Raw genomic sequence first — 12,610 nt, 5'->3', positions numbered from 1 at the left:
TGTTAATAATATATATGATATACATTTAGTGTTTAAGAAATATCTGAGGGTTTTTTCAACTGTTGTGTTTGTAGAACTAATGAAATAACCCAGAATCTAAATCCACAACCAGCAGGTCAAAGGTCAGTTGGTCCAATCAGCTGTCAGAACATAAGGATCCCCGACCTTTACTAAAGGTCACATCCAGGATCTGCAACCTACCTGAACAACAACTGGATCAGAACAAGAACTGGATCAGAACAAGAACTGGATCAGAACATAACGTTCTGGTTCTGTGGTGTTTATGTGACATAATATATTATTACATCATCAACACAGTTTAAAATCCTTCTTACATCAGCTGGAAAAAGCAAAGATTTAAATATTTCTGGGGCCAAACTTTCAGAAACTTTATGGATTCTGGAGTCTTTACTGCCCCCTGCTGTTTCACAGGAAGAACTGCATGAGTACAAACTTCTCAGCTTTTTACTTTATTCTTTCTCAAATAATTTACAGAAAATGAAGCATCTTAGAAAACAATTCACAAATGTATCTGGCTAGCTATGTAGCTATGTAAGCTAGTTAGCTATGTAAGCTAGCTAACTATCTAGCTATGTAGGCTAGCTAGCTATGTTGCTATTTAACCTAGCTAGCTATGTAACTATGTAACCTAGCTAGCTATGTAACTATGTAAGCTTGCTATCTAGCTATGTAGCTAGCTATGCTAGCTAGCTATGTAACTATATAACCTAGCTAGCTATGTAGCTTTCTACGTTAGCTAGCTATGTAGCTATCTACGCTAGCTAGCTATGTAGCTATGTAAGCTTGCTATCTAGCTATGTAACCTAGCTAGCTATGTAACTATGTAAGCTTGCTATCTAGCTATGTAAGCTAGCTATCTATGTAGCTAGCTATGCTAGCTATTTAACTATATAACCTAGCTAGCTATGTAGCGTTCTAAGTTATCTAGCTAAGTAGCTATCTAAGCTAGCTAGCTATGTAGCTACCTAAGCTAGCTATGTAGCTATCTAAGCTAGCTAGCTATGTAGCTATCTAAGCTATCTAAGCTATAGGTTACATAGCTAGCTATGTAACCTAGCTAGCTATGTAGCTATGTAAGCTAGCTAACTATCCAGCTATGTAAGCTAGCTATCTATCTAGAGAGCTGATTGGCTAAACCGGCCTGGACTCTGTTGATTGTGGATTCATCAGGATGGATCAATATCACCAGATTATGATATAAAACATGAAAGAGAAAAAGTTCAGTTTTTTTAAAAGTTTTTTTTTTTACAGTATCTGTCATCCGTTACATCACCTGCTGTAACAAACAGCATCTTAAGTTCAACTCTAGTTGGTTTAATTTCACATTTTGTTTTTTGTCCAAGTTAAAAAACAAAATGTGTTTTATTCAAATGAACGTCCCATAAAGCTAACATTTAAAGCTAACATTTAAAGCTAACATTTATCTTTATAAAACCAGAACCAAACCAACAAACTGAAAGACCAACCTCTAGAGGAGGAAGAGCTCCAGCAGGCGGAGGATGCTGATTGGACCAGGTTCTGTTCTGGTTCCTCATCGTCAGTCAGTCAGAACCAGAACCAGAACGTCTCTGTTCTGGTTCCTCATCGTCAGTCAGCCAGAACCAGAACGTCTCTGTTCTGGTTCTGACAGACCAGAACAGGACAGAAACGTTCTGACTGGTCAGTCAGAACCAGAACGTCTCTGTCCTGCAGCAGGACGGATCCTGGTTCCTGGATCCATCTGATCTCTGCAGAGGATCAGACTGCAGATTATTTCTGTTCCTGCAAAAAAAAAAAAAACATTCAGTGTTTGAACGATGATAACAAATCAAGATTGTCTGGAAACGATAAACTTTCCTGAGCATAAAAATAAAAAACTCTATGAAGATCACAGCTGGTAGAACTTTAGAGTTTCTTCCATGTAACAGGAAAATGCAATGAAGCTCCGAGACTCACTGAGAAAAACTGTGGAGAAAAAGACAGAAATGAAACAAGGATTTCATCCAGAACAATCTGGATAAAGACCAAGCTGGACCAGAACCAGAACCACTTCAGATCACTGCTATCTTCCTACATTTGGTGTCAATCAACCCAAAACCAGGACAGTTTGATTCAATGCTGCATATGAAGGAGAGTTTTCAGATTGGACCAGATCTGATAGGAGATCTGAGGATTCAGAGAACCGGTCGGCGTCACAGCAGGAAATGTTTTCCTGTCAGAGGATCAGAGAGATTATCTGTTTCCTCTGGTATGAAGATCAGAACCTGGACAAGAACCTGGACCAGAACCTGGACCAGAACCTGGACAAGAACCTGGACCAGAACCTGGACCAGAACCTGGATCAGAACCTGGACCAGAACATTGCAGAGGACAGAATGAAACAGGTTTGGAAACACGCAGCTATACTGATGATGCTCTAAACTGCAAGGTGATTCCTATCAGGGTTTATAACTTTCACTGAAAATGATTTAAAATCTAAAATATTAACAACATTAAATCTGAACAAAAACCTTTAAAACTATTTGATTCTTTATCTTTATGTATTTCATTCACTGCCTGATCAGCAGCTTCATTATCAGCTGTAAACATCCAGGATCAGAAACCAGTTTGAGGAGGAAATTTCACTGAACCGCAGATAAAACCCTGAGTTTCTCCTTTTGTCATGGAAACAAAGAGAAGCAGCTGATTGGCTGAGAGCCTTTAAACCTGATTGGCTGAGAGACTTTAAACCTGATCAGCAGCTTCTGTCTCTAAAACAATAAATGAGTGAAAACATTTCAGAGAATAAACCACTGATCACCTGTAACCTGGACACACCTGCTGACGTCACCTGAGAGAACAAACACCACCTGGTGGTCGGAGGAGGTAATGCAGTTTAAATCTATTCAACCTTCTGATGACAATAAATGAGATCATTTTAAATCAGCTGCTTCTTGTTCCTTCAAGAGAAACTTTATCTGATGACATATTTTACTGCACATCAGTAACATGTCTGCACATGTTTCACTGATAAAACATGTGCAGTAAAACATGTGCAGACATCAGAAAAACATCAGTAAACATCAAAACTTTGAAGTTTTTCTGATGTCTGCACAACAAACTGGCCTTTTGGGAAAACAAAGTTTTCTTTATGTTGAAACTTTTAGTTTCTGTTTGTAACTTTTCATCTTTTGCTGTGAAATGAAACTATGAAGTAAACATTGATTGATCCTTCATATCTATTTCATCCAGACTGATTTTAAAATAAAAATGTCTGAGTTGAGTTTCTATCGACTGTAAAACCTGCTGTGGTTTTCTAAATCAAACTGAAACTGAACTAAATGTTGAATTGAAATAAAAGCATGAAAGTAAGAAAAGTTTTCTATGGTCACAAAATGGCCGACTCATCATTTCCTCAAGAAACAGGAAGTGGTTAGAAAACAAATCACCATGGCGACCAGGTTTCTACGGAGACGACGTCATCAAACCATTTAAAAATGACTTTTAGTTAAAATAGTTAAACTGGATCCAATCAGACGTTGGTTTGATTTGATCTGTTGATCCAACATTTAAATATTTACTGAAGCATGAAGGAGGAACTGAGGACATGCAGGCGGCCATGTTTACGAGTTAGTCCGACTGGAGCCAGGACAGCGGAACCATCGGAACCAGCAGAACCAGCAGGACCATCGGAACCAGCAGAACCAATCAGAACCATCAGAACCCATCAGAACCATCAGAACCCACCAGAACCAATCAGAACCCAGCAGAACCAATCAGAACCATCAAAACCAACAGAACCAACAGAACCATCACAACCCACCGGAACCCATCAGAACCCATCAGAGCCAATCAGAACCATCAGAACCCACCAGAACCAGCAGAACCCATCAGAACCAATCAGAACCCACCAGAACCCACCAGAACCATCAGAACCCACCAGAACCAATCAGAACCCATCAGAACCATCAGAACCCATCAGAACCACCAGAACCATCGGAACCATCAGAACCTCAGACTGGAACCCACCAGAACCATCAGAACCCATCGGAACCTACCAGAACCATCAAAACCCACCAGAACCATCAGAGCCAATCAGAACCATCAGAACCCACCAGAACCATCAGAGCCAATCAGAACCATCAGAACCTCGTCTGTTCTGGTTCTGTGTGAATTAAAGAACCAACAAGAAGCAGAACTTTGGAGGATTTTCCCAGGAACTGGATCTGGTTCCTGTTTGGTTACCAAATGAAACAGAATCTGCTTTTGCATAAACAAATGATCCAATAGAAACAAAGAGATTCTTCATCAGGTTTTGGATCAGAACTGGGAGAACTGGTCTGGATACTGGACTCTTTAATCTGGATCAGATCAAAACATCTGATTGTTTCAGTTTAGATCAATTCATTCAGTTACATTTTAATGCGTCTTTAGTTATTAAATGTTGAAATAATAACATTTATTCTCATCTTCTCTCAATTCCAGATGATCATCAGAAACAATCAGAAACATTTACACTTAATTTAAACTATTTTATAATAATCAATAATCACTTTTCCACCATTAATATATGAATTTGTCTTTCTTCTTCCAGATGAACAGATTTTATTCCTGTGAATAAAATCTTTGCTCTTCTGCTTCATGTCAAACAGAAAGTAAATCTGACCTGCTGAGCTGAGCGGCTCCCTGCTGAGCGGCTCCCTGCTGTGATCCATCAGTCTGAGGCTCCAGAACCAAACTGCTCTGTTTGTGCCAGTCAGCTGTTGGTCACATGACCCGACCCGGCTCATTGGTTCCCCTGCAGGAAGGCGGTTCTGATTGCTCCACATTGTTTCTGTTCTTCCTGATTCTTTGACTCGACTTTCTAGTTTTTCCACCTTGAAATGATCAAACTCTCTGTTAACTCAGAGGAAGTTTGATTATGTACAACATGTAATATCACTCATAACTGCATCATCCTTAGAGATATCAGATGATATTTATATATTACTTTAAATTATTCTGCTGAATTTATTCACTAAATATCCTCCAGACTTTCTGTAAACCTTGTCAGGTAAATCAGTGATAATAGTTTTATTGTTTGAATCTGAACCATCTCAGTTTATTATATTAAAGTCTCCACTGATAAACTGAACTCAGGCTTCATTGATCCACTGCTGCTGTTCTGGACGGGATCAAATTCCTCAACTGGATCAACTGGATGTTTCTGCTCCGGTTTCTGTCCCGCCCTCTGACAGTTCTGTCCAATCAGAGCAAAGATCCTCACACACCTGCTTTGGTTCACAAACTGGTTCTGAAATTCTGAAAGAGTTGTTATATTTTTAAAAAATTGTTCCAAAGTCAATTTTTAATATTTGATTAAACTATTTATTGTTCAAAGCTGATTTTTCTCTTGATAGATTTGCAGGATGTTTAGCTGCAGTGTTTGTCCACCAGGGGGCAGCAGAGCCTGCAGTGTTTGTCCACCAGGGGGCAGCAGAGCCTGCAGTGTTTGTCCACCAGGGGGCAGCAGAGCCTGCAGTGTTTGTCCACCAGGGGGCAGCAGAGCCTGCAGTGTTTGTCCACCAGGGGACAGCAGAGCCGCAGTGTTTGTCCACCAGGGGGCAACAGAGCCTACAGTGTTTGTCCACCAGGGGGCAACAGAGCCTGCAGTGTTTGTCCACCAGGGGGCAACAGAGCCTGCAGTGTTTGTCCACCAGGGGCAGCAGAGCCTACAGTGTTTGTCCACCAGGGGGCAACAGAGCCTGCAGTGTTTGTCCACCAGGGGGCAACAGAGCCTGCAGTGTTTGTCCACCAGGGGGCAGCAGAGCCGCAGTGTTTGTCCACCAGGGGGCAACAGAGCCTGCAGTGTTTGTCCACCAGGGGCAGCAGAGCCTACAGTGTTTGTCCACCAGGGGGCAGCAGAGCCTGCAGTGTTTGTCCACCAGGGGGCAGCAGAGCCTGCAGTGTTTGTCCACCAGGGGGCAGCAGAGCCTGCAGTGTTTGTCCACCAGGGGGCAGCAGAGCCTACAGTGTTTGTCCACCAGGGGACAGCAGAGCCTGCAGTGTTTGTCCACCAGGGGGCAGCAGAGCCTGCAGTGTTTGTCCACCAGGGGGCAGCAGAGCCTGCAGTGTTTGTCCACCAGGGGGCAGCAGAGCCTGCAGTGTTTGTCCACCAGGGGCAGCAGAACCTGGATCGTCTGTAGAAATCTCAGTCTTCCATCTTTTCATTCTGCTGAACTTCAGGAAAGTTGGAAATATTTTAAATGTTATAAAAATCTTCTAGATGATAAGTGATGTTGGTCTCAGCAGGTTTATTGATGGATTATTGATTCTCTGGTTGATCAGACATGATGCCTTTAACTCACTGATGGTTGATGGTGGAAACATGAAGGATTCTTAAAGATGCAGCTCAGAGGAACCAACTGGATCTAAACCAGTGAAATCCTTCAGTCTGATCCAGGCAGAGTCACTGGGAGAACTGGAGTCCAGATCCACTGGTACTGGGCAGATATCAATGATATCAATGATTGATCATCAATTTATCATCAGACAGTAATTATACAAGTTTAATCAGTTTAAACTCAACCAGGAGATCATCTGGGTTTGTTTTAATTTTTTTATGCTCTTCAGAATAAAGTTAAAATCATGAGGATAATTTTAAACTAATTTTACCAATAAAGATGATAAAAAAAGGAGAAAAACTTCTGGATCATTTGAGTTATTTTATTTCAAAGATATTTTTAGACGAAATAACAGAAAACAAGCAGAAGCTGCTGCTTTGGTTTAACAGCTTTAATCTGAGGTTCAGGTTTAATTTACATTCTGTAAATAAGTTTCAGCTGCTGAACCACAAACAGACAAACTGAACATCAACAAGCTGCAGAATCGCAGGTTAAACTGGTTAACTGGTTAAACTGGTTTAACTGGTTAACTGGCTGAAGCTGCTGAGATTTTAACAGTTCAGACATTTAAAATCAAATAAAAACATGAGACTGAAGTGAGAATGAAACATTAAATCCATTCATGAGGGAAGAAACTAAAACATTCAGATGAACATTTGTCTCCATCTGAGTCGATGTTTTTCTCCTGCATTCATTTATTGTCAGAATCATAAATCAGATTCTTCTGAATGAACAACTTTCCAGTGTCTAAAAGAAACTGTGAGGAACAGAACTGATGTTTTCTTCCTGTTGTCAGTGGATCCAGTTTCACATCAGCAACATTTTCAGTTTCCAGAGTTTCAGCATCAAAGTTTTTCTTCTTCTTCTGTCATGGTGGCGTACAGAACAGTAGTGAAGCAGCGCTGCCTCAGAGCTGCAGAAGAAGAAAACATCAGGTTACTGGATCATTTAGCTGCAGCTAAGCTAACCTCTTAGCACCACTGCTGCTAGCATGGCTAATGCTAACTGACTAGCTTGAGGCTAACTGCTGCTAGCATGGCTAATGCTAACTGACTAGCCTGAGGCTAACTGCTGCTAACATGGCTAATGCTAACTGACTAGCCTGAGGCTAACTGCTGCTAATAGATGTTGAACTATCAAGTGACTCATTGCTAAAGCTTCCTGTCAGTAGAAATTTAATTATTACATAAATATTGCAGGATTATGGATCTGATCAGATGTTCCTGTCTGGATGTTCTCTCTGGATAATATGGATTATTTGGGTAATCTGGAATCTCTCTGGGTAATCTGGACTCTGTGGGTAATCTGGACTCTCTGTGGGTAATCTGGATTCTCTGTTTATAATCTGGATTCTCTCTGGGTAATATGGATTATCTGGGTAATCTGGATTCTCTCTGAGTAATCTGGGTTCTCTCTGGGTAATCTGGATTCTCTGGGTAATCTGGATTCTCTCTGGGTAATCTGGATTCTCTCTGAGTAATCTGGATTCTCTCTGGTCAATCTGGATTCTCTCTTGGTAATCTGGATTCTCTCTTGGTAATCTGGATTCTCTCTTGGTAATCTGGATTCTCTCTTGGTAATCTGGACTCTCTCTTGGTAATCTGGATTCTCTCTGTGTAATCTGGATTCTCTCTGGGTAATCTGGATTATCTGGGTAATTTGGATTCTCTCTTGGTAATCTGGATTCTCTGGGTAATCTGGATTCTCTCTGGGTAATCTGGATTCTCTGTTTATAATCTGGATTCTCTCTGGGTAATATGGATTATCTGGGTAATCTGGATTCTCTCTGGTAATCTGGATTCTCTCTTGGTAATCTGGATTCTCTCTGGGTAATCTGGATTCTCTCTGGGTAATCTGGATTCTCTCTGGGTAATCTGGATTCTCTCTGTGTAATCTGGATTGTCTCTGGGTAATCTGGATTATCTGGGTAATCTGGATTCTCTCTGAGTAATCTGGATTCTTTCTTGGTAATCTGGATTCTCTCTGTGTAATCTGGATTCTCTCTGGGTAATCTGGATTATCTGGGTAATCTGGATTCTCTCTGGGTAATCTGGATTCTCTGGGTAATCTGGATTCTCTCTGGGTAATCTGGATTCTCCTTGAGTAATCTGGATTCTCTCTGGTCAATCTGGATTCTCTCTTGCTAATCTGGATTCTCTCTGGTCAATCTGGATTCTCTCTTGGTAATCTGGATTCTCTCTAGGTAATCTGGATTCTCTCTGGTCAATCTGGATTCTCTCTTGCTAATCTGGATTCTCTCTGGGTAATCTGGATTCTCTCTGGGTAATCTGGATTCTCTCTTGGTAATCTGGATTCTCTCTGGTCAATCTGGATTCTCTCTGGGTAATCTGGACTCTCTCTAGCTAATCTGGATTATCTGGGTAATCTGGATTCTCTCTAGCTAATCTGGATTCTTTCTTGGTAATCTGGACTCTCTCTGGGTAATCTGGATTCTCTCTTGGTAATCTGGATTTTCTCTGGGTAATCTGGATTCTCTTTGGGTAATCTGGATTCTCTCTTGGTAATCTGGATTCTCTCTGGGTAATCTGGATTCTCTTTGGGTAATCTGGGTTCTCTCTAGCTAATCTGGATTCTTTCTTGGTAATCTGGACTCTCTCTTGGTAATCTGGATTCTCTCTGTGTAATCTGGATTGTCTCTGGGTAATCTGGATTATCTGGGTAATCTGGATTCTCTCTGAGTAATCTGGATTCTCTCTGGGTAATCTGGATTATCTGGGTAATCTGGATTCTCTCTGAGTAATCTGGATTCTCTCTGGTCAATCTGGATTCTCTGTTTATAATCTGGATTCTCTCTGGGTAATCTGGATTCTCTCTTGGTAATCTGGACTCTCTGTGGGTAATCTGGACTCTTTGTGGGTAATCTGGATTCTCTGTTTATAATCTGGATTCTCTCTGGGTAATCTGGATTCTCTCTGGGTAATCTGGATTCTCTCTGGTCAATCTGGATTCTGTCTTGGTAATCTGGATTCTCTCTGGTCAATCTGGATTCTCTCTGGCTAATCTGGATTCTCTCTTGGTAATCTGGATTCTCTCTGGGTAATCTGGATTCTCTCTTGGTAATCTGGATTCTCTCTGGGTAATCTGGATTCTCTCTGGGTAATCTGGATTCTCTCTTGGTAATCTGGATTCTCTCTGGTCAATCTGGATTCTCTGTTTATAATCTGGATTCTCTCTGGGTAATCTGGATTCTCTCTTGGTAATCTGGACTCTCTGTGGGTAATCTGGACTCTTTGTGGGTAATCTGGATTCTCTGTTTATAATCTGGATTCTCTCTGGGTAATCTGGATTCTCTCTTGGTAATCTGGACTCTCTGTGGGTAATCTGGACTCTTTGTGGGTAATCTGGATTCTCTGTTTATAATCTGGATTCTCTCTGGGTAATCTGGATTCTCTCTGGGTAATCTGGATTCTCTCTGGGTAATCTGGATTCTCTCTGGGTAATCTGGATTCTCTCTGGTCAATCTGGATTCTCTCTTGGTAATCTGGACTCTCTTGGGTAATCTGGACTCTTTGTGGGTAATCTGGATTCTCTGTTTATAATCTGGATTCTCTCTGGTCAATCTGGATTCTCTCTTGCTAATCTGGATTCTCTCTGGTCAATCTGGATTCTCTCTTGGTAATCTGGATTCTCTCTAGGTAATCTGGATTCTCTCTGGTCAATCTGGATTCTCTCTTGGTAATCTGGATTCTCTCTGGTCAATCTGGATTCTCTCTGGGTAATCTGGATTCTCTCTTGGTAATCTGGATTATCTGGGTAATCTGGATTCTCTCTAGCTAATCTGGATTCTTTCTTGGTAGTCTGGACTCTCTCTTGGTAATCTGGATTATCTCTGGGTAATCTGGATTCTCTCTGGTTAATCTGGATTATCTCTGTTTAATCTGGGTTCTTCCATCAGGTATCAACGTTAATTAATCTGATTCTCTAAGTTGCTGTGTCTGGATTAACTCTGGATGTTTTCTGGCTGCTTGTCCAGTGAAGAACAACAGAGACAATGTTGAGTTTTTTATGGATCTGAACTTCAACCTCTGATTTGTTTTTCATTGAATCATGTTATTAGTTTAATCTGCTCTGGTTCTTCCTGATATAATCATAATCTTCCTGATGTTGCAGGAAACTAAAAGTTGTTGATTTGCCATCAGGCTGAACTGATCTAGGATCTGAATGCAGCAGAGATCAGAGATCAGCAGCTTTACTGACTGAACATGGTGAATGTTTGATCTACGGAAGAGGATTAGGGCCACTGGAAAAAAAAAAAAATGTCCGAAATTTTTTTTTCAGTGGTTCAGAATAGGTTAAAAAAGAAGAAAAAAAAATTTGTGGCCCAAAAAAAAAAAAAAAAAAAAAAAAATTGTGGCCGAGAAAAAAAAAAAATACGGGAAAAAAAAAAAAAAAAAAAAAAAAAAAAAAATCAGTATCAGAAAAAAAAAAAAAATCTGTGACAAAAAAAAAAAAAAAATATTGGTCCAGAAAAAAAAAAAAAAAAAAATTGTGACAAAAAAAAAAAAATTGTGGGCCAGAAAAAAAAAAATTTAAAAAAAAAATCTGTGACAAAAAAAAAAAAAAAAAAAATGTCACAATTCGGACTGATGGGCGCCAGCAGCAACCACACAGACGCGAGTTGTAGCGGACAGCCAATGTTCTGGAGAAAATGTCTGATTTAAGCGACTTTTTACGTGCCAGAAGAGTACCAGAAGCGTCCATTGCACTAATGGAAGAACAAAAGGTGAGTAAATCAAATGGGATAGTTCAGTGTCTAAAGCCGAACGGTTATAGCTAGCTGTTAGCATGTTTGTTAGCTTACGCGGTTAAAGGAATAAGCTGATTTACAATGTTAGATCACACGGATGAATAAAGGATATAACAGCTGTTAATTGCTGGAATTGTCTATAAAGTGTTTGGTATGTTTATTTTATTGTTCTTCTGTTTAAATGTTTTACAATTAAACTAAGGTTAGCTGTATATGTCAGCCACTTTCTAAATAAGATGTCTGCTGTGTTAAACTGCAACTTTTAGTTCAGTAGAGGACAGAAACTATAGTACAAAGTGACAGACGTTTATATATGCATATATTTAAAAGGAAAATATCATAGCCTTATCCAATTTGATCGACCCTCCATAAACAGAGTGCACAGTTTTGGATGAACTTATTTCAAGCCTTTCTGGTTGATGGTCACTTTACAGGAGATTTTTTGGATAAAAGCCTTATCCAATTCTGCTTTCTTAATCTTATTCAGGTAAAGGTGTATACTGGTACACTGTAATGTTTTTGTTTTATATGAAAAGCATATCTTCTGGTATGTTTACTAGAAATAAAAATGGTTTAAATTTCTTGGGAATGTGTTCCCCTACACTTCTTTTGGTGTAGTTTTAAAAATAAGTTTTATCTGTAAATTTTACCATACATTGGGGAATCATTTTATGTGCAGAATAAAATGTTTTGGAATTGCTATTTTGTTCTTGCTGCTTGGTTTTGATTAGAGGTCACTTTCTATAAATGCTGATTAATATATGCCTCATCTTTAGCAAAAGCTACAGTTACATTTTTAGTTTTAAACATTTATGGTTTGTTTTTATGCAGGATGACCTTGATGATGTTGTGAACACATGGAACTCACAAAATCCGGGCAAGTGGGGGTGCAGTATCGGGCCGACCTGTGGTGATGTACTCATTTCCAGAGCTGCACAAAACTGACAGACTGAAACCTGTTTCTCTGGATGAGGTCACTGTGTGTATGGAAGAGTGTACACCAAAAGGTCCATATCCCTGTGATGAAACAGTCTTTGAACTTTGTTGTCTGCTTATGGTAGAACGCAACTTGGAGGCCCCAAGAGATCCACTTATTGCTGCTGATTTGTATATAAGGTTAAGAGAAGAAATTCTTCAAAGTATTTAGCAACTTTCAGTGTGCATAAAGATCATTTAAAAAGTGTTGCTATTTATCTCCATCATGCCATTGGATAGTGTTTTGCAATGTGATAGGTGCCCTCTAAACAGGGCTTCCTGCTCTACATCTAATTAAAGAATGAAAAGTATGCAAGCAAACAGAACCTTTTTGACATCATTTTACCAGAACATGAAAGTTTATTGCTGTCATTGTTTGTTTGTTGAGTTCTGATATGACCTGACATTAATGTACAAGCTGTTACTGTGCTGATAAAAATTAAAATTGCAGTTTGGTTGACAAGATTTCCTAACCCATAGTTTGTTTTGCTTTCAGTCATTTGAA

This window comes from Poeciliopsis prolifica, unplaced genomic scaffold (assembly GCF_027474105.1).
Source record: "Poeciliopsis prolifica strain line A6 unplaced genomic scaffold, Auburn_PproV2 SCAFFOLD044, whole genome shotgun sequence".
NCBI classification, from domain to species: domain Eukaryota; kingdom Metazoa; phylum Chordata; class Actinopteri; order Cyprinodontiformes; family Poeciliidae; genus Poeciliopsis; species Poeciliopsis prolifica.
Note: the sequence above shows the minus strand (reverse complement) of the source record.